At 41.5% G+C, this 23,828-nt stretch overlaps 1 protein-coding gene across 5 annotated transcripts in view; it reads right to left on the bottom strand.

Annotated features, from left to right (window-relative positions):
- Window positions 1–23,828, bottom strand: part of LOC137380037 (chemokine-like protein TAFA-4) — a 314,371-nt gene that overhangs the window by 286,786 nt on the left and 3,757 nt on the right. For all 5 annotated transcript variants that reach the window (XR_010976954.1, XR_010976955.1, XR_010976956.1 and 2 more), the window contains exon 2: window positions 1,943–2,065. The gene's annotated coding sequence lies outside the window, so the exon portion shown is untranslated. The remainder of the gene's footprint in view (window positions 1–1,942; window positions 2,066–23,828) is intronic.

The raw sequence follows: 23,828 nt of genomic DNA, 5'->3' as shown, positions 1-23,828 counted from the left end.
CTTGAAGTAAAGGGACGGGTGAGGAAGACTGCCAACTTGAATACGGAGGCCAGAAGATAAAGACTTCCTGCATGAACTGATGGGGAGGGACTGAAACATGTTAGCATGAACTGAGAGAACAGAAGAATATCATCATGAATTGAGAGGTGAGGAGAAAAGTTTGAATTGGGGGATAGATTGCTGGCATAACCTGAGGAGAAGGCTGAGGGCAGACTGGAGGGAGAGGAGCCACCAGAACTTGGGGGCAGAAACCGATGTGAATTGAGGGGAAAGAGAAAGAAAAATGCCAGTGTTAACTGGGGGAGATAAGGGGAGAAGAGTGCCAGCATGAACTGGCAGAGGCTGGAGAAGAGCATCCATGTGTTACTCTGACAGCGATATAAAAAAGAATTTAATGATCAGTTTCAGCTACTGAGCATGCCAAAACATATCCACAATAGCATACAACTTCTCCAGAAGAAATGAATGAAAATTCTAACATATTGCACCAAATTCTTCCACCATACAAGCGTGGGAATGTTGACTTTACCTGCAGATTAAGTTATGTCAAGCCTATACCCTGCTTTCAGTGTAACTGTTTGTCATTGATGTATGGTCAGGGCTATTTTTGAGTTGTCGTTTTTTTTTGAGGCGCTATCAGCTTTTTTAAAGTTGTTGATGAGCTTTTGTTAGTTGTATAGGTTGGTACGTATGGTCCCTAAAGATGCTTCACTGTAAAATACGCAGTTTCCTTGCCTGTCAGAAGTTTTGTACTGCATAAACTGTCTAGGTTATGTAATGTTTATTTTTAATTTGCAAGCCAGCGATACCTTTAAATAAAAGCAAAATACTGCGGATGCTGGAAATCTGAAATAAAAACAAGAAATGCTGGAATCATTCAGCAGGTCTGGCAGCGATACCTTTAAATAGTTGTTTAATATTGTTATGAAAGTGATTCTGTGTTTTGTTAAAAATATTTTTGAAGGAATTTATAGTTAAGCTGAATAAATGTTGGACCAGCTTTTTTTTTAAAAAAAGAGAGCCATCAAGAGGACACTGAGGGAGCCGGATTGGCAACAGTTGTCATATGGCTTGGGTTGAAGATGGAGCGGAAACCCTGGTAACAGGGGCAGAGAAGTGACAAGCGCTCCTTTGATTGGACGAGCCCAGTAGTAGCAGAACACCTGGAAGGGCAGAAAACTAACAAGCTTTCTGGTTGTGTGTCAGTGTGTGCGTGTTTTACCTTCTGAAGTAGTGGAAATATAATCAAGTCTGAAGAAAAAGTAAAGAAAGAAGACCACAACGCAGCTTCATTCTCCAGCAAAACTCTAAAGACCCTGAGAACTCCACTGTGTCAATTAATCTTGTTTCCTGTATTTGAAGAAAGCCTGCTAAAAATAATTCTCAATGCCACCTGAAGAGAACTGTTCTGAGGGGGATCTCGGTGGCCTGTCTGTGCTTGAAGATTGGACTGTGTGCCAGTTTTGGTGCAGCGTGTCTCATCTTCTGTTTTCTTCAGGAGTGGGCAAGTGATTTGCCCAGGTGTTTTTTGTCTGTAACAGTGCTCTGATCCAAAAATCCCTTTTTATTTTTTCAGTTAACCAGTATACATATATGTGTGTGCATGAGTGCGAGATGCTAAGGTAAAAAAGGGGACTTTAAAATTTAATGTTCGGACTTTAAAAATTTTAATCTGTGTATTTATGTTTTACTTGATTACTAGTTAAGACTTGTCTTATAATAAACTGATAATTTTTGTTGTTCAGAAAAGAAAGGTGGTGAGAGTGTTTGATTCTGGAAAAAATAGTGTATATGATTGCCTGAATTCGTAAGTGGGAAAATTTTAAATAATATGTTGTGACCTGTGGAGAAGTGAGACTGAATTAACAGTGCACACCTCCCGCCTCGGTCATAACAATTTATTTAAAATAATATTTAAATGAAAAATCATCACATATCTTACCTTGTTGATAATTATGTTCAGATAAAAGTCAGTTTCAACACATTCCTCATGGGTCCAGATTCCCAGCTGATGTAGACTAGAAGCATCCCTCTGGAACTCTGCTCAGCCTCTCTTCATTAGAAGCTGTCAAGAAAAAGAACAGTATTTTAGACTTCCTATTGACCTCAAGGACTGTTGGAATTATTGAAATAGTCTTGGAAAAGTTACAAACCAAGGAAAGTTCTAATCCTGAGGAGTATTCCTGAAATTCACCATGTTTCAAACATAAATTACAATAATACTACAAACAAGAAAGGGCCACTTATTTTTGAAAGTTTGGCAAGACCAGACCAGTCTGATAGCATAATGTTTTCACTTGACTCCATCTGTCTTGTTGACTTGGGTTTTATCTGTTTTTCTGAGTAGATAGTGCAACATTGGAAAGGGTTACATTCCAATTGAGGACAGCAGGAAATTACACTCACAACCCAGTTTATTGGCACCTCCAGCAGCCAATGGTGAAGTGCCTTTGACGGTGAATCTGTGGTACCAATGAAAGGAACAGTGACATTGATAATCAAATCCTAACTTGTGACAACACAGGAATTGGCAACTTGGCTTGCTTGCCTTTTGAGGAAATAACACTTGCTTTTCTGAGTGATGGAAGAATTGCAGACTGAAAGATCGATTAAAAGTGACATCATTTTATTCAGTTGCCTGGTGTATGTGTTTTGCTGGTGTGTTATCTATCGTGCTGTGCGAACCTTTCTGTGCTAGTCATGGATGTGCCCTATTATTTCTAAATTCTGTCAGTGCCACTACTGGAATGTCATTAAACACAAACAAGCAGATAAACCTCCTGCTACAGATCTTTTTTTTTTTCACCTGCCAAATACACTCATTTTCAATCAGTAACTCATATTTCTCTGCATCCTCCCAGTCTCTGGCTGAAATAAATATGTAAAATCAGGAGTTTGTTTCAATCTCTGAACATGCCAAGGCCAACTCTGCTTAAATCAGAACTCTCAAACTTTTCAGGCTGGGCCCCAACTCTTCAATTTTCTTCAGTCAACATCTCACCAAAAATATTTCACAGCTTCACATGCCCTCTAGCTAAGGATGTTTGTTTCAACAGTACTTATGTTCCGGGATGCTTCTCTCCACGTCATTCTCATTTTATATACACACACATAAGGGAAACATTGTAATGTTTTCACCATGATCTTGGTATTCTAATCTGTGCCTTCTACAATTTCCCTCTCTCTCTTTTCCTTTATTTCTATACTATCTTTATTTACATGGGGACTATAAAACCAGGCAAATCTGCAGGACCTAGTGAAGATCATGCAATAAGAATGAAGGTGTGACCAGGGTTCAGAAGCTCAGCAGTGTGTGTTGTGTTATTTATTGAGAGGGACTCTATTGGTGGCAATTGCTGAAATAAGTTTGTGAATTTTTCATGTGTTCATTATGATACATTGATACATTATGAAACAGCATGTCACAGTTGTCAGCGCATATGCCCCAACCCTAGAAGCAACAGATGAGGCCAAAGAGGAATTCTACTCCAGCCTTTATCGCTTGCTGTCCTGTGTTCCCAAGGAAGACAAGCTGATCCTCCTCAGAGACTTCAATGCCAGAGTTGGGAGGGAGACAAATCTTTGGAAAGGTGTGATTGGCAAGGAGGTTGTTGGAAAGGCTAATACCAACAGAATCCTTCTTCTGATGAAATGCCTTGAACATGGCCTGATCATAACAAACACCCTATTTTGTAAAAGAGACAAATACAAGACCACTTGGCAGCACCCTCGCTCCAGGCATCGGCATTTGACTATATCATCGTCCGAGCGAAGGACTGCAAGGATGTTCACATCACTCGTGCCATGATAAGAGCCGATGACTGCTGGACCAACCATGGCCTAATCCAAGCTACTACCTGCATAAGCCCAGTCCAAAGACACAGCGGCAGCAGAAGCACTGCTGCAGGAAAATCAATGTCGATGGTATCAAGGACTCTGCAAAGAAAGACCTACTCAGGTATCATCTTGCAAGCAACTTGGTGACACTCAACAGACAGGAACCACAGAATGTCCACAATGCCTGGTCAGCACTCAAAGCTATCATAATCAGCACCTGTGAAGATACTCTTGGTTTCTCAACCAGGAAACATCAAGACTGGCTTGACAAGAACAACCAGGAGATCCAGGAGCTACTAAATCGCAAGCACAAGGTGTTCCTGAACTGGAAGCATCACAAAAATTCAAGGAAAAAATTGAAGGTTCAACAAAAAACCCATGACTTAAAGAACAGCTGGTGGACTGGAAGAGTGTAGGAAGTTCAGCAACTCGCTGGCAGCCATGACATGCGTGGATTTTTCAGCGCAGTCAAGACCATTTACAGCCCAAGTACCCAAGGACCTACCCCACTGAGAGCAAAGAGTGGAGTGGCACTGATCAAGGACAGAGAAGCAGTCAGTTCTCGTTGGAAGGAGCACTTTGAAGATCACCTCAATCGCAACTCAGTCCTTGAAGCAAGTGGCTTCGACCACATGTGGATGGCCCTACTAGAGAAGGAGCTACACTTGACCTCCTCTTAGGAAGTTAGGGTGGGCAGGTGGTTGATGTGTCAGTGGGGGAGCACTTTGGGACCAGTGACCATAACTCTATTAGTTATGGAAAAGGCTAGGACTGGTCCTCAGGTTGAAGTCCTAAATTGGGGGAAGGCTAATTTCGATGGCATCAGACAGGAACTCTCAAAAGTTGAATGGGAGAGGCTGTTTACAGGTAAAGAGATGTCTGGCAAGTGGGAGGCTTTTAAAAGTGAGATAGAAAGAGTTCAGGGCAGGCATGTTCCTGTTAGATGGAAGGGCAAGGCTGGCAAGTTTAGGGAACCTTGGTTGACGAGGGATATTGAGGGTCTGGTCAGGACAAAGAAGGAGGCATATGTCTGGATTGGCAGCTGGGATCGAGTGAGTCCCTCGAGGAGTATAGGGGATGTAGAACTACACTTAAGAAGGAAATTAAGAGGGCGAAAAGGGGCCATGAGATCTCCCTGGCAGATAAGATAAAGGAGAATCCTAAAAGATTCTATAAGTATATTAAGAGTAAAAGGGTAGCTAGGGAGAGAGTAGGTCCCCTTAAGTGTGGCAATCTACGTGTGGAGCCACGGGAAATGGGCGAGGTCTTAAATGAATACTTCTCATTTGTATTTACCGTGGGGAAGGTCATGGAAGCTAGTGAGTTCAAGGGAGGGAACACTGATATCCTGGAGCATATCAACATTACAAAGGAGGAGGTGTTGGAGGTTTTGAAGCAGATTAAGGTGGATAAATCCCCAGGGCCTGACCAGGTGTATCCTAGGATGCTATGGGAAGCAAGGGAGGAAATTTCTGGGGCCCTGGCAGAGAGCTTTGTATCATCGTTAGCCACGGGTGAGGTACCAGAAGACTGGAGGATAGCTAATGTTGTGCCTTTATTTAAGAAGGGCAGCAGGGATAAGCCAGGGAACTACAGGCCGGTGAGCCTTACATCAGTGGTGGGAAAGTTATTGGAAGGGATTCTGGGAGACAGGATTTATATGCATCTGGAAAGGCATGGTCTGATTAGGGACAGCCAACCTGGCTTTGTGCGTGGGAAATCATGTCTCACGAATTTGAGTTTTCGAGGAGGTGACCAGGAGGATTGACGAGGGCAGGATGATGGACATTGTCTACATGGACTTTAGCAAGGCCTTTCACAAGGTCCCGCATGGTAGGCTGGTCCAGAAGGTTCGAACACATGGGATCCAGGGTGAGCTAGCAAATTGGATACAAAATTGGCTTGGTGATAGGAGGTAGAGGGTGGTAGTGGAGGGTTGTTTGTCAGATTGGAGGCCGGTGACCAGTGGTGTGTCGCAGGGATCGGTGCTGGACCCTCTGTTGTTTGTCATACATATTAATGACTTGGATGTGAATGTAAGGGGCATGATTACTAAGTTTGCAGATGACACCAAAATTGGTGGTATAGTGGACAGTGAAGCAGGTTGTTAAGGTTACAACAGTATATAGATCAACTGGGAAAGTGGGCAAGGGAGTGGCAAATGGAATTTAATGCAGACAAGTGTGAAGTGATGCATTTTGGGAAGTTAAACCAGGGCAGGACATAGACAGTGAATGGCAGGGCCCTGGGGAGTGTTCTTGAGCAGAGAGACCTTGGGGTGCAAGTACATTGTTCCCTGAAAGTGGCAACACAGGTAGACAGGGTGGTGAAGAAGGCGTATGGCATGCTTGCCTTCATTGGCCGAGGCACTGAGTACAAGAGTTGGGACGTCATGTTACAGTTGTACATAATGTTGGTTAGGCCGCATTTGGAGTACTGTGTGCAGTTCTGGTCGCCACACTACAGGAAAGATGTGATTAAGCTAGAGAGGGTGCAGAAAAGATTCACAAGGATGTTGCCTGGTTTGGAGGGCTTGAGTTATAAAGAGAGATTGGATAGGCTCGGTCTGTTTTCCCTGGAGCGAAGGAGGCTGAGAGGGGACATGATAGAGGTATATAGAATTATGAGAGGCATAGATAGCATAGATGGTCAGAGTCTGCTTCCCACTGTAGGGGTGACTAAAATTAGAGGGCATAGATTTAAGGTGAGAGGGAGGAGGTTTAAAGGGGATCAAAGGGGTAAACTTTTCACATGGAGAATAGTGGGTATCTGGAATGAGCTGCCTGAGGAGGTGGTGGCGGCAGGAACAGCAGCGACATTTAAGAGGCATCTGGACAGGTACTTGAATGAGCAAGGCATAGAGGGATATGGAATTAATGCAGGCAGGTGGGATTAGTATAGATAGGCATTATGGTCGGCATGGACGCGGTGGGCCAAAGGGCCTGTTTCTATGCTGTACTACTCTATGACATTCCACAACATGCTACCCACCAGGACCTCAGCACTATCCCAGCCTGATAGTTAAAAAAAAAAGGTCGCCAGCGTAGACAGGATTCCCACCAAAATTCTAAAATTCGGCGGGGAGGCACTCCTGACACAAATACATGGTCATCCCCCTCATCTGGAAGGAGGAGAGCATGCCAGGGGATCTCCGAGACGCCAATAATTGTGACCATCTTCAAAAAAGGCAACAAGACTGACTGTGGTAACTACAGAGGGGTATCCCTGCTGTCTGCCACAGGGAAGATCATCGCAAGAGTCCTTGTCAACTACCTCTTCCCCAGGGCTGAAGAGCTCCTTCCAGAATCATAGTGTGGATTCCGTCCATCAAGAGGCACAGTGGAAGTGATCTTCACAGTAAGACAACTCCAAGAAAAATGTCGGGAGCAGCAACCTTTATACATGGCCTTCTTTGACTTCACAAAGGCCTTTGACTCTATCAACTGGGAGGGATTATGGAACATCCTCCTCAAATTTGGCAGCCCAGAGAAATTCGTCACCATCCTCTGCCTGCTGCACGACGACATGCAAGCTGTAATCCTTGCCAACGGATCTGCCACTGACACAATCCGAGTGCAAAGTGGGGTCAAGCAAGGCTGTGTCATTGCACCAATTGCCGCAACACTCCACCTCATTGCCATGGAGCTCCCTGCGGGAATAGATCTACTCTACAGGACAAGCGGCAAACTACTTAACCTACATCACTTCCATTCCAGAACCAAGGCCACTCCAACCTCTGTCATCGAGTTGCAGTATGCTGACAATGCTTGCGTACGCGCACACTCAGAGGCCGAGCTTCAAACACTCGTTGATGTATTCACGGAGGCATATGAAAGAATGGGCCTTAAGCTAAACATCCGGAAGGCAAAGGTCCTCTATAAGCCTGCTCCCGCAGTGCAATACTGCCTCCTGACTATCAAGATCCATGGCAAACCACTGGACAATGTGGAGCACTTCCCATACCTTGAGATCCTCCACTCAGCAAGGGCAGACATCCACGATGAAACTCAGCATCGTCTCCAGTGTGCGAGCGCAGTCTTCAGTCGTCTGAGGAAAAGAGTGTTTGACGACAAAGACTCAAACCTGGCACCAAGCTCTTGGTCTACAAGGCACAGTGTTACCTGCCCTCCTGTATACGTCGGAATCATGGACACTGGATAGCAGACATCTCAAAGCCCTGGAGAGATATCACCAGTGGTGCCTCCACAAGATCCTGCAAATTCAGTGGCAGCTCCAATATCAGTGTCCTCTCGCAGGCAAACATCCCCAGTATCAAGACACTGGTCATGGCCAGTCAGTTACGCTGTGTGGGCCACATTGTCCACATTCCTGACACAAGACTCCCAAAACAAGCTTTCTACTCTGAGCTCCGTCACAGCAAGAGGCTACCAGGAGGGCAGAGGAAACACTACGAGGATGTCCTTAAATCTTCCCTGAAAAAAAGTGACATCACCACCGATTCGTGGGAATCTCTTGCCTGAGACCGCCCAAAATGGAGAAGAAGCATCCGTGAAGGTGCCAGTCAGTTCGAACAACGTTGACATGCCCGGGCAGCAACCAAGTGCAAACAGCGGAAAAAGCGTTCAGAATTTCGAGCATCCCATTCACTCGCCTCACCAAACACCACCTGCCCAACCTGTGGCACAGTGTGCGGATCCAGAATTGGACTATTCAGTCACCTAATGACCCACAACCCTGGAGTGGGTTCCTGAGGGACTACCTAAGAAGAAGGCGACATTTTATGTTTAGAGTTATAAAGGAAGGTATGGATTTATATAGTGCTTTCCACAATCTCAGGACATCTCAAAGTGTTTTACAGCCAATGAAGTACTTTTTGAAATGTAATCACTGTTGTAATGTAGGAAACTCAGTGGTCAATTTGCACACAGCTGGATCCCATGAACAGCAATGTGATAATGGCCAGAAAATCTGTTCTTTTTTGTTGGTTGAACAACAACAACCTATATTTATTTAGTGCCTTTAATGAAATAAAATGGCCCAAGGCACTTCACAAGAGAATTATAAAACAAAATATGACACCAAGTCACAAAAGTTTAGTCAAAGAGGTAGGTTTTAAGGAGTGTCTTAAAGGAGGAAAGTGAGGTTTAAAGGCAGAAAGGTTTAGGGAGGGTATTCCGGAGTTTAGGGCCTAGGCAACTGAAAGCACAGCCATAAATGGTGGAGCAATTAAAATTGAGGATACTCAAGAGGCCAGAATTAGAAGAGCACAGATATCTCGGAGGGCTGTGGGGCTGGAGGAGGCTGCAGAGATAGGGAGGGATGAAGCCATGGAGGGATTTGAAAAAAAGGATGAAAATTTTAAATCAAGACATTGCTTGACCAGGAGCCAATATAGGTCAGCGAGCACAGGGATGACGGGTGAACGGGACTTGGTGCAAGCCAAAACACGGGCAGCCGAGTTCTGGATGACCCCAAGTCCATGGGGGACAGAATGCGGGAGACCAGCAAGGAGTGTGCCGGATGAATTTTGAGGGATAAATATTGGCCAGGACACCAAGGAGAACTCCTCTGCTCTTCAAAATAGCGATCTCTTAGGCATCGAATGGAATAGGTGAGGAACTCTCAGAACAGCCTTATCTCAAAGAATTTAGTTTGCTGGATTGTGATTGGGGAGAAAATTAAAATGAGTGAGAAAGGTTCTGTGTAATAATGAAAGTTTAAAAAAAGCAATTACAAAGGAGAAAAACATATGCATAAACACTTGGTCAGTGAGGAAGATGAAAATTAACTGTAATTCAGTGATCATGACAGAGGTGACAGACTGAATGCACAGACAGATAAAATAAATTTCATAATATACACTTCCACTTTTTAATCCATTTGTGAGTAAGTTCCAATGATGCTTGGAGTTCTGCCAGTGCAAGCAGTTTTCCCATTCCAGACAGAGGGAATGAACAATACCTGAGTAAATGTTCCCTTTAACCAAAAATCTCAATTAACAGTGTGTCCATTATAAGAATCTATGTGATAAGATTATAATTGTCATACCTTTCAAATGTTCCATTTTAATCAGGCTGTTCTGACACTCACAATTGAGAAAAGCAGAAGTTGCCCACTGACTCCCAAATTAACAAAATCAACTGACATTTAAATTTTTACAGAAAGCCTCATTCCAGTCCCGACAGCAGATCCGAATTCTACCCATCCAATGCATGGGGTCAGCAGACAGATTATTTTGTTAAATTCACTGTCTTTCATTGTCTACCTGACAAATATTTAAAGTGAATTGAAGCCCTTAAGTTTCACTTTGGGTGTGTATTATGTCTTAAGCTACATTTGAAATATTGTTTACTTTGTCCATGAGCTGAGGCAAGCAAACCAGGATACAGCACAAACTTTGGTGGATACCTGGTACAGTTGAAATGCTCACAGTTGACAAGAATATTTCTGAAATCAAATTTACAGCATTCATAGCCACATTATTCTGGGCTATTCATAAGTCAGGCAGAACTAATACATATTCCCAATATATAATTAAAGGCAAAATGCCACACCACTTAAAAAACTGTATGTGCCAATTAGGAAGGGTGGTATCATTGTTGCCAACTCCTGCCCTGCAGTTCGAAAGTTCCAGAGGTATTCCACATGGAAAACAGGCAGGAAAAGAAGTGTTTCTCTCTCATGGAGATTTCATATTTCCATTTATCTAGATGGGCTTTCAAGCTCATTCATCTGCTCACTTTTCTTGCCCTGCAGAAATCTGCTTTGTTTTTTTTCAGACAGGTAAAGAGGTTTGGTTTGTTTGTTCAGTGCCAGTGAAAATGACCAATAATTTTAATCAATTCTCAGTAGAGTCAAAGAAAGAAAAAAATGAAGGTATTTCATTAAGAGGGAAGAAGTTCCAGTGCAAACAATGAAAAAGGAACAAATGAAAGTCCCAGGGCTACTCTTCGGTGTGCAGAGTCAAGTAATCCCAGCTGGGACAGTAGTTGGGCTGTTACAATTGGCCACAATGCTCCTGGGATGGAGAGGGGAGAAAATAAAATCAGTCAAGACCGTCACTCCTTAATATTATCCAATGATCCAGGATGGAGCAGCAGCAGCACATGACTCAGGGCTTCTCACCTATTTTTCTCCATTTTACCTATTAACTCATGTATTTGTTCTTCTAATGTCTTTCATTGCTTCACAAGGTGATTTTTTTCTACCACCTAACAGGTCCTTGCCTTTATATTGAGCAGTTTGCAGTTCATTGAGCCCATTAACTTCCCGTCTGTAATTGCAGTATCTGTTGTCTTCTCTTTTTCTCTTTCACCTATACAGAGCCATTTTTATGTTTCAGCTTTCAATTCTGAGGAAGGGTGTATGTGGTTTCTTTTTCTTTTTACAGGTGCTGACTGACCTACTGTGTCTTTACAGCAATTTTTTTTAACAGCATATATAATGTCATCTTAAAGTTGTTGTACCATCAAGTCCTTCCTTAGAAAATTGAATTAGTTCAAAATGCCAGTAAGCCTTTGTCCCAAAGTTAAACAGATTATAGGTTCTTTACTGAAAAAGAGATGTTTCATGTGCAGATTCCATTTCAACCACACAGAGAAAGTTGTGCTTTCCAATTGCAGTCATGTGCCAAAGCAGTCTACTAATGGAAATGGTGGAGAGACAGATGGGTGAAAGAAATCATCCAGAGATATGGGGGTGGGGGGGGTGGGGGGGGGGGGGGGAAGAGAACGATCAGGGCAAGGAAAGAAGAGATAAGGGAGAAATAGAAAGGAAAGATCATGTAAATAGATCTAAGGTCAGAGAGTACGATCAGGAGCAAAGCATGGTCAGAGGAACAGAATGAAGAGTCACAAAGATCAAAGAGGCAGAGAATTCACCATGAATAACACCACAGGAGATCTACTTGTAATATATTAAACATTTTGACAATGTTACTTCATGTAGGTATTCTTTACTTCCTGTAACATTTTCCCAGTTAAAATCTCTCCATTATACTTTGTTGACTGGGGCTCAAAGTAAAACAGCAACATATCAGAACTGAAGAGGTAGGGAACAGAGAAAGGCAAGGAAAGTAGCTAAAAGAAACGGCCAATGAGAAACTGCTGAAGACTTGTGAAAACAACAATCCTGAATAAACAATTAAGAAACATATCAATAAAAGAAAGAAGGTGATCTAATCAAATTGTTTTTTGAAAACATTTCCATCTACTTTTTTTCATTTATTGAAATTTCTATTGTCCAAAATAAGATTTTTAACAAAAGAAAAGGCCACACCCACCATTGGAAAATGCCAGTGGAGATGGGAGGATGCCTTTAATTGGCCACTTAAGTGGCTCAATTGATTTCTGAATGGGAGGGCCATCCTCCACTTTCCCTGCCACTGGTAAAATGGCATGACGGCAGAAGGATGATGGGCACTCCACCCCTTGCCTTCCCTCGTCATTTTACATCTCCACCCACCTCCCAGCCCATCCCCAGAGGGCTGGTAAAATCCAGTCCAATCTCAAAACCCATGCCTAGTCTCAAAACCCAGGCTTCGACTGGATACTTTGCCCATGAACAACTGAAGGCAGCCACCAACCACATTTGTGGATTCTGAGCATGTGCAGTTTGACAAATTTCTGAGCATACATCAATGGGATTCTCTCAGTGGAAGTGAACGGGCGTTTGCTCTCATCCTGTAAGGATGTCAATTCTTTTTTTCAAAAGACTTCAAAGCAAACAGAAGATTGGATTCTCAAAACTTTTATTTCAGATAAGGTTCACATTTAAAACATTAATAACTGCTCATTTTCTCTTACAGACTACTCACTTTTCCCTTCAATAATACTCTGTTAATGTTAACAACATCCAAGGCCACCATCCACAAGACTTACTCCCCTTCCCCCCAATATCCAGATCTTGGAACCTTTCCAGTGCTCACAAACCTCTACAGTAACCTGCCAGTGTTGCTAGATCCTGGGTCTCCCTCTAATGCTGCCAAACTATAGGACCACCATTCCCCCACCTCCTAGGACCACTCCAAACACCAGATCCAAATGCCTGGACCTGTCTCCCGAATACTCACAAATTCCAGAAAACACTCCTAATGAGTCCAGTTACAAGACATGTTCCTTTCCCCCCATAATCGCCTTCCCAGTGCACCCAAAAACTCAAGGTCCTCCCCAAAAGTACTACCACACCACAGCCCAAAAATGCCAGAGCTCAGATCACTTCCCAGTGCTGCTAGATCCCAGGCTTCCCCAATATTGATGAATCAATATCCCTGATAACAGGCATAATAGCTGTGTTCTCATAAAACTTCCAATTCACCATGAGTAATGCCATGGGACATCAAGTCGTGCATACAGAGCTCATATATTTAATTATTGTACTATTTTAATATCTTGCTGTGACTCTTTGCTTCTGTATATTTTTTCTTCTATAAATCAACTAGATCAAGAACTTTAGCCTCTTCACACTGATCTGGTGAAGTTATTCTACCTTTTGAGGTGACAGAAAAATGTGATGTACAGCACACATATTTTCCAAGTTAACAAGAATGTTTGGGATTAATTGTTAAGTATGTGCACAGTAGCCTGTACAGAGTGGAGAATAAAGAGACAGGTTTTAGTTCATAAGAGTTTTGGTCTGCTTATACAAACTGCTGGATAGATTGGAGAAGATTGCCTGTTCTCCTCGGAGAAGAGAAGATTAAGAGGAGATTTCATAGAGGTGTTCAAAATCATGAGGGGTCTGGACAGAGTAGATAGGGAGAAACTGTTCCCATTGGCAGAAGGATCGAGAACCAGAGGACACTGATTTAAGGTGATCGGTAAAAGAAGCAACAGCAACATGAGGATAAACTACTTTACGCAGCATGTGGTTAGAATCTGGAATGATCTGCCTGAGAGTGTGGCGGAGGCAGATTCAATTGAAGTCTTCAAAACAGAATCGGATAATTTTTTTTTTATTCTTTCACAGGATTTGGGTATCACTAGCTAGACCAGCATTTATTGCCCATCCCTAATTGCCCTTGAGAAGGTGAGCTGCCTTCTTGAACAGCTGCAGTCAATGTGGTGTAGGTACACCCACATTGCTGTTAGGGAGTTCCAGGATTTTGACCCAGTGACAGTTCCAAGTCAGGATGGTGCACAGCTTGGAGGGGAACTTGCAGGTGGTGGTGTTCCCATGCATCTGCTGCCCTTGTCCTTCTAGGTGTTAGAGGTCGCGGGTTTGGAAGATGCTGTCGAAGGAGCCTAGGTGAGTTGCTGCAGTGCATCTTGTAGATGGTACACACTGCTGCAACTGTGGGTCGGTGGTGGAGGGAGTGAATGTTGAAGGTGGTGGATGGGGTGCCAATCAAGCAGTTTGCTTTTTCCTGGATGGTGTCGAGCTTCTTGAGTGTTGTTGGAGCTGCACTCATCCAGGCAAGTGGAGAGTATTCCATCACACTCCTGATTTGTGCCTTGTAGATGGTGGACAGTCTTTGAGGAGTCATGAGTTGAGTTGCTCGCCATGGAATTCCCAACCTCTGACCTGTTCTTGTAGCCACAGTGCTTATATGGCTGGTCCAGTTCAATTTCTGGTCAATGGTAACCTCCAGAATGTTGATAGTGGGGGATTCAGCGATGGTAATGCCATTGAACATCAAGGGGAGATGGTTGGATTCTCTCTTACCTGAAGCAAAAAAAAATTGCAAGGCTATGGGCAAAAGGTGGGGGAGTGGGACTAGATGAGTTGCCCTTCCAGGGAGCTAGCAAGGCCATGAAGGGCCAAATGGCCTCCTGTGCTGTAACCATTCCATGATTGTATAAGACTATGCACACAAATATAAGTGCTGCAAAAATTCAGAACTGTACCAGTGACATTGCAAATACATTTGTAAATGTTTTCTCTATTTGATATTCCAAACTAAATTGGAAGCATTCTAAAAGAGTCCATTTATGGTTTAACTAGAAATACTAGCAAATGAAATTTCCACAGTTACACAATGTCAGTATACACAGAAACCTGACAAACTCTTATCTTGGGATAAGCTATTGCTCATTCTTTCAGTTCTGTGCATGCCAAGTTTCCAATCTCATCAATGCCAGTCTAGAAAATGTCCATGTATCCTACTACCAGCTCCCCTCACTCCCCTTCCTGCACCCTACCAGGATCATCTGCTGTCTTTTGCAACCTTCACTCAGAAATCTGGGAGACAGCCATTTGCCTGATCCTTAAACTGGTGATAGTGCACGACACGGGGAAATCAAGGGGAAGATTTTTTTTTTCTTAAAAAAAAGAGTTGGGGGGGGGGGGGGTGCTCACCCTTGACAAAAAATTCCTGCTGAATGGCTTTCCAGTGAGTCACTGTATCCTAGTGACAGTGAAGTGCTGAGAGAACAGTTGCTGAAAATGTACTGTAGATTATTTATCATATTCTCAATCAGTGTTGACACTCAAACTCTTAAAAGCTCCCTAAACATGAAAGTAATCAGCCTTCTTACATTATTTACCCATCTATATGTGAAGTGCTTCATGAAGAATGCTGCTCCATGCAACAGAACAGTTTCACATTCTATCCCTTCGAGGAGAACTCCCAGAGTAATTTCCCTGCCATTTAACTTGTTTTTTGTATTTTTGCTTCGGCCAAATAATTTATCAGGTGATAAAATGTAAGTCATTTATCACCTACTCTGCCCAAGTCTTTACTAAGTTTTGCAATGCTATTTGCTTAATGAAAGTTTACGTTAATGAAGTTCCTAGTACTTCATATAAATCATAATTTAGTTGCAAAAAACACCACAAAATGTGACTATTTGTAAAAGTGTATTTTGTTAAATAAAGATATGTGATTCTCAGCTAAGAAACATGAGATCTAAGTATTTCCTGGCTGATTGACTTGAACAAAACTTAATTGAAATAGTCAACCTTCTTCCACATAAAACCTTTTGCACTCAAACCCCAATAGTTCAGTGAGGATAAATTCAGTGTAGCAGGTACAAAAATATTTAAACAGCAAACCACTGCCTGGTTCTGTGCTGCAATCTCTATGTAATTATCAGAAATAGAAAAAAAAGTTTTACATTAATTTAGCCAATAATTATAACCTATTTTTCCTCGAGCTTCTGTGCATTCTGGGAACTTTTCTATTTTTTTTTTCTTAGGTAAATCATTACCTCATTTCACATATAGAACACAGGTACATGTAACAAAGAAGCGAGACAGGAAAATTAATTCCACAGTTCCATGCTCCCAACAGGAGTGAGACTCACAGGGAACATATCACAGGCGCAAAGTCCGACATTTCACCTATTAGAATAAAGGAACAGAAAATCAGAAGCTGTGAGTCCACAATTTCCTACAAAGTGCTTGCTTGCGAGTGTTACTTCTTGGTGGCCCAGGAGTGAAAGATCAGCCCTAGAAAGGCATGTTATAAACAACTACATCAATTTACTGGAAATGTTCTATTTTTATATAGACCCCATTTTCAATAGCCTTTTAATACAACTTTAATTTTCTTTCATAACGGTTTGATAAAATCAATCTACAGCCATTTGCAAAGGTTGTTGTAATATGATTCGTATTCAGTATGAAAGATCAGTGCATTCCTTTTAAATTTATAGCCTAACATATCTTCTTACATTTGTCATAGCATCAGAGGTTACAGTCATGCAAGAGATGGAGCTTCCCCACTGAAATAATTTAGGCAGACGTTTGTAAGAGACCCCCTCAGGAATGGTCTGTGTTTTGTGATTAGTAATTATTAAATTATTAAATATTACTTTCTAACCCACTGAATAAATATAAATCTCTGCATGTATTATGTAAAGGGAGGTAAATTTATTTTGTTGTTGGTAGGGCACAGGTTTTTCTAACAATGAATGCCAAGAAACATATAAAACTGAAGAAAAGATTAACTAATTTGCATCTTTCCTTCATACCAAAATGTTGCATTCGAGTTTATATATTAAACACAGAGCTTTAATTTAGAGCCTTCCTACAAACTCGAATAATATTACAGTCCTTCTCGAGCTTACTATTTGGCTATACAGAAAATAGTTGCTTTTGAGTTCAAGTATAAACATATATAACAGAAAAACTATTATTTTAATCATTTTAATGACATGACTAAATGTAAAGACCTGTACCAAGGGATTCTTTACTTGCTAATTTCAGATACTCAGCTACATTTGGGCTCCGTTGTCTGACAGTACTTGCCAGCTGTATTTGTGGGAATTCAGTTAGAATATGGCATATACCAATTTTGATTTTCAAACTATCTCAGATAAACATAAACTGAAAATCCTATTTTACCTTTTTCTGATTTTCTGTACAATAAAGATGCACTGCAGCAACTCACCAAGGCTTCATCGACAGCACCTTCCAAACCTGTGACCTCTACCACCTAGAAGAACAAGGGCAGCAAATGCATGAGAACATCACCACCTGAGTTCCCCTCCAAGTCACATACCATCCTGACTTGGAAATATATCAGCATTACTTCACTATTGCTGCATCAAAATCCTGGAACTCCCTCCCTAACAGCACTGTGGGTGTGCCTACACCACATGAACTGCAACGGTTCAAGAAGGCAGCTCACCACCACCTTCTCAGGGGCAATTAGGGATGGGAAATAAATGTTGGCCTTGCCAGCAACACTCACATCCCATGGAAGAATAAAAAAATTCTGCTACTCACAAATGTAGCTTCCCTGGGAGTTTTATTCTTAGAAATTTTCTTTCAGAAGGACTTATAAGCAGCAAGTCCTGGTGTTCTCAGTGAATGGTCAGCTCTGCTGTTAATCATAAAAGTTTCTAGAAGTTGTAGGCAAAGGTGCACAGTGAGTGCTGTCGGCTGCAACCCTGTTTAATCTCTTCAGTTGTCATCAATATGTCTAGAAACCCAAGGTTCAGGCTTCTCATATAGGCAGAGGCCTATGATGGAAAACAATACAAAAGGCACATTTAATACAGAAAATGTTATTATGCAGGCAATAGTAGTCATACTTTGAAAATGTTGTATTTTGTGTCTTTATGATGTTACAAACCTTATTCCATTATTAAATATTCATCTTGGTGGCAGCCAAATGCACTTTCAGAGTATATGATAAATGATTCAGTTTTGTTTTTAGTATTCATTGCTGACTGCTCATTTTTGATTGGTTTTCGGATGTTTACCAATTGCTGATTCACAGAGTTCTTACCTGTTCATTTGTGATTTGCTGCTGTTCGAAGCGTTTGAAATTTTTGCGCTAATCAGGTCCAAATATGACTCTAAATTTGCTTATAGAAACATATTACACCTGAAGTATGATGGAGAAAAATGTTTAAAAGTGCTTTAGAGAGCGAAATATAAAAAAGGAACACACTAAGAGTCACGAGAAGCAACTGAAATCTTGGTTCAAAAGATAGGTTTAAAGAAGTCTTCAGGTGTGTGGTGAGAAATAAAAGCTGGAAAGGTTTAAGGAGGGAGTTGCGGGAAGACAAACTGAGGTGGTTGAAAGCTCTGCCACCAGTGGTGGGAGGAACTGTACTTTTATTGGTACTGTATTGCAAAAAACTGATCTGTATTACACTTTATGTAATGTCAAATCTGAATTGTTACATAGTGTATTTTTACAAATTTTATGAATATTTTTATATATTTTTGGGGAAAAAAAGGAGACACCATAGAATATCGGACAGGAAATGTAAATGTACTTTGTAAATATAACCAGTAATTGCAAGTGTCATGCCACCTCATGTACTGTATTGAAAGAAACTGATCTGTATAGCATTTTATGTAATATCAAATTTGAACTGTTATGTAATGTATTTTTATAAATTTTATGGGTAAAGAATATTTTTGGGGAAAAACAGGTGGGAGCTTGCAGAGAACAAGGATGTAGTTAACGTACAGTGTCTGTATTCTCACCTTTTACCCAAAGAGCTTGGAGGGGTAGACCCGCTATTTGCCCTTACCCCTCTTGCAGGGTAGAAAAGCAAGAAGGTGGAGACACAGATCGTTCCTGCCCATTCCTTTTTTTAGCAGAGCCAGGGGGGACTGAAATTAAACTTTTAATATTACATGCTACAGAGACTCATTCACCAAAGTGTACATATTACACTTGGGTCCGTACATTTTAGTGAGCACCTTAACATAAATCATATCAAAGACCTAAACATTAGGCCAAAAAGGTGTTACTTCAAGTCCCTGTGATAGATGTCCCAAGTGACCAATACATTTTATACTTAACACTAGATACCCATGATTACTGGAACTGATAATATTCTACACTTCACAAAGCCCAAATGACAATCACTGATTACTGACAAAACATGTTGCTATTTCTGGTAACTATTTTAATAGTCACATCTAACAAGAAGATAGAATCATAGCTGCTATACATCACGTCTTCTCAAAAACTACTTAGCGAATCCGAAAACATTGTACTCAATCATCTCCAAATACCGGTTATTTCAATTTATAGGGGCGAATCTTTAATTTTTGGAAGAGTAAGACCAAGGAAAATGTGGCGAAGATATGGTATTCTGACTGAATGTCTGGTAAACAGCCTGGTTAGGATTTGGCAATTTCCAGAGATTGTGTTGAGTCTATAATGGACTTTAGAATTACTGCGATAAAACCTCCATTTCCTCAGTTTCATGATTAAGGGTTTATACTTGCTTTCACTCCATATCATTTTAGTCGCATGTTAAGGCGCCGAATCTTCTTTTCGGGTGTTGAGACCATTTCGGGGACCCGACTCTGCTGGGGTCAGCGCTGCACCTGCAGGCGCCCCAAAAAGGCTTCAAACTCAGTTTAAAAAAAACAAGATCCGGAACTGTGAGAGGCCTCAGAGTGGAGGGAGAACTCTCCCCTTCATTCAGTCTCCAATGGGCCTCTGATCTCCCGCTGAGAGGCCACATCCGAAGCGTTGTCAAGTTCCCGACACAGTCTGTGCAACACCTGGCAAATTCCATGAATGTTAGAAAATGGCCCTTGATTGAGGCCCTATTTACATTGCTTGCCTGCTCGCCTCCACTGGGCAGGAGGTGGGACTTCACTGGGGAGCCATTCCAATAGGTTTTTCCACCACGTTCCCGGTCCCAACCACTTCCAAAGGGCCTGGAACATTCCAGCCAAAGAGTGCAAATTCCACCTGCTCCATTAGGGCAAATGGAACAGCCTGCAATATGGTTCCATAATAAAATAATTCATTGGGAGAATACAAATTATCATAGCCTGTATCTAATTGTCTTGTTAATTTTATTAATTGTGTTAACACAATTTCTAAGCTTATTTTTTTAAACTTGCTATAAGGGAGTCTCTTAATCAGGTGACAGTTCTCGGATTCCATTCAGTGTGTAAATGATATCCATTTAATCTCAGCTCTTGAGATATTCGGATCCAAGCGAAAATGAAGAAATGTCATGTTTCTATGTCGGAAGCTATAAAGATGAAACCACTGATCAAGAAGCCAGTCACCATGTGGTGTAGTTTTATTTATAAAAGTACATTTTTTTAACCAAAGATACAATACACGCTCCAAGAATACGCAAGATAACACTATTGTAGGTAGCCTTATATTGCCATGCTTCATTACAGGTATATTTACCTTGTACTGTTCGTCCAATAGTAAATCCCAATGATTATTTTAAAGCATCATCTTAATCCTTAACCATGATTTGCACATTTATTATTTTTTCCAGATCTCTTCCTCGTCTGGGTCGATGTAAATCCAATTATATTTCCCTCCTAATCATTTTGAGGGCTTCCCAGATAAAAGATTGAAGATTATGGATCACACATTGACAGTAGCGAGATTATTTACTTTAGAATCCACTTCTTGAGAAACAAGATCCTATAGTAATGAGTTATTGAACCTGCGTCAAGAATTTGTTTTATGCTCAACTGCAGAAATAGTTACTGAGGCGTGATCCGGGATTATAATTTACTCAGGCGAGACATTTATGAGAGAAACTGAAACTCTTTGGCTTCCGAGGATTTTGTCCGTCTGTGAGTCGGCATCATGACAGGCGAATATTATCCCCTGCAGTCAGGCTACGGGTCGAACAAAATATGTACCAGTCCCCTCGCACTGAAGAACCCTGACATCCATGTTCCTGCTTCTGGTGAACTCTTTCTTGTGGTAAATGAGCAGTGCAGGTGATAGATTTGTGACTGGGTTAAACCTTCAGGGCCTATTGATTATATCATATGGCTCTGCTCTCATAGAATACAATACTATAAAATATTGTTACCTTAAATTAGTGAATTGTTGAGGCCACAAAAGAATGAAGGATTATGCCTGCCTTACTCTATTTGGGGGGGGGGGCATGGAGGCATCAGGTTCAGAGTCACGAGATTTCTTCACTCCTGATTTCGAGTTTAGGATTATCAAACACACTACAAGTGTCAACACTATCCATCTGATGTAGCTGCCTATAAAATAAATGGCAAAGTTCACTTCAATGTACGGAACTTAAAAGTAGATGAAAGGCAACTTGAGGTGCTAGACATTAAATGCTTTCATCTGTTTGGACCATTGATAGGTTTAAAGTGGGAATGTCCCCATCCTCCCTCCCTCCCGCCCCGCCCACGACAAATAAAATGTTTTTTGTGCATTCAAAGTCTTTGGATTTAATGGATTACAACAATGAAAAAAGATCAACTTAAATAGAAAAGTAAAATACTGCAGATGCTGGATATCGGAAATAAAAACGGAAAATGCTGGAAATACTCAGCAGGTCAGGCAGCATCTGTGAAAGGTCACAGACCTGAAACGTTAACTCTGCTTCCCTCTCCACAGATGTTGCCAGACCTGCTAAACTTGAATAGAAACTGATTATGATCCAAATAATACAATTTTTAAAGAAAGGAACAGAATATTTGGTAGAAATGTGGAGAGTAGTGGTGAACGGTTGTTTCTCAGACTGGAGGATGATATTTGGGGTCAGTATTAGGACCACTGCTTTTCTTGATCTATATCAATGACCTAAACTTTGGTTCACAAGACACAAGTTCAAAATTTGCAGATGGCGCAAAACGTCGAAGTATTGTGAACTGTGAGGAGGATAGTGATAAACTTCAAGAAGACATAGACAGGCTGTTGGAATGGGTGGACATGTGGCAGATGAAGTTTAATGCAGAGAAATGTCAAGTGATACATTTTGGTAGGAAGAGCGAGGAGAGTCAATATAAACTAAAGGGCACAATTCTAAAGTGGGTGCAGGAAGAGAAAGACCTGGGGGTATATGAGCACAAATTGTTGAAAGTAGCAGGTCAGGTTGAAAAAGCAGTCAGTAAGGCATACAGGATCCTGGGCTTTGTACATAGGAGTGTACAGCACAAAAGCAAGGACGTTATTGTGAAACTTTAAAAAGCACTGGTTCAGCCTCAACTGGAGTATTGCTTGCAATTCTGGGCACCACACTTCAGGAAGGATGTGAAGGCATTAGAGAGGATGCAGAAAAGATTTACGAGAACAGTTCCAGGGATGAGGGACTTCAGTTATGAGGATAGATTGGAGGAGCTGGGGCTGTTCTCTTTAGAAGAGAAGGTTGAGAGAAGATTTGATAAAGGTGTTTAAAATCATGAGGGTCTGAACAGAGTAGATAGGGAGAAACTGTTCCCATTTGAGGAAGAATCCAGAATCAGAGAACACCAATTTAAGGTGAATTACAAAAGAACCAAAGGCGACATGGGGTAAAACATTTTTAGCCACGAGTGGTTAGAATCTGGGGTGCACTGCCTGAAAGGACGATGGAGGCAGATTCAATCATGGCCTTCAAAAGGGAATTGTATAATTATCTGAAGAGAAAAAGCCACGGTGAAAAGACGGGGTGTGGAACTAGCTGAGGTGCTCTTACAGACACGGGCACGATGTGTCGAATGGCCTCCTTCTGTACTGTAACCATTCTATGATTCTAGGTTAATAAATAATACGTAGTAAAGAAGACATGACGAACAGACATCGACCTGAAATGTTAATTCTGCTTCTCCCTCCACTGATGCTGTCTGACCTGCTGAGTATTTCCAGCATTTTCTGTTTTTATTTGAGATTAACACAGACCCATTCACCAGCATCACATCGAGTGGTGTGACATTGTCGCCCTCTGGTGGATTCAACGTTACACTGCACGACTCGAAAATCATTGCACGGCAACAGTGTCACACGCGAGAATAAAAAACGTTGCAGAAAAAAATCACAAAGAATTAAAATGGCATGAAGTATGTAGAAAGTAGCCCACAAGATGAAAACGTGCAACAAATAAATGTATAAATAAAAATCTGCACTGTACACTGGTACATTTGTATTTTTAGTTACTTGTTATCATGATTTCAGCCGTTGCAGATAGAAATACACAATTTGCTGTAATGTTATACAACCCATATATATAAATCTTCATCTATTATTGGATCCTATATCGCAAAGCGTGTAAATAGCGACTAAATTGTATGACTGTAAACAGATAGTGGCCCAGTATAAATTGTAGCTGTTGCCACGGGGCAGGGATATGTGTTTTAAAAGACCCTAGCGTTTGATCCTTGCTAACATTCTGCCCATTGTACAGGTAACTTCCTTCCACAATTACTTCAGTTTCCTGAAATCCAACAAATTGATAGAGAGAAATTGATTACCAAATGACATGTATCTGGAAGCTTAAGCCTGCCAACACAGTCCCTAATCACATCATGTACTGGTTCCTCACGTGGCTTATTTCTTTCAGTTTTGATGAAGTTGTCCAATAAAATATCATGTAACTATTATTACTATTGATTCTGCATAAATTAAGATTAGAATTTCATCTGACTGACTGAGCTAAAAGAGTATCTTTGAAGACAAAGTCTTCCACTGCCCTGTAATTATTGTGATGTGGAATTTGCAGAATTAGGAGCGGATGAATTGTCGAATTTTAATAGTCGGTAAAGGGTGACAGAGTTGTCAATAATTATCCAAGACGGCGAATGCTGAGAGTGTCTGGAGTATCAGAAGTTCGCTCGCAGTGAAGGGCAGGACGACTGCAATTAGCACGGGAACACTGGAACGGCTTCTCCAGGTGGAAGCCGCCAGCGGT

The sequence above is a fragment of the Heterodontus francisci genome, chromosome 19 (assembly GCF_036365525.1).
Source record: "Heterodontus francisci isolate sHetFra1 chromosome 19, sHetFra1.hap1, whole genome shotgun sequence".
NCBI classification, from domain to species: Eukaryota; Metazoa; Chordata; class Chondrichthyes; order Heterodontiformes; family Heterodontidae; genus Heterodontus; species Heterodontus francisci.
Note: the sequence above shows the minus strand (reverse complement) of the source record. Positions and strands in the feature narration are given on the sequence as shown.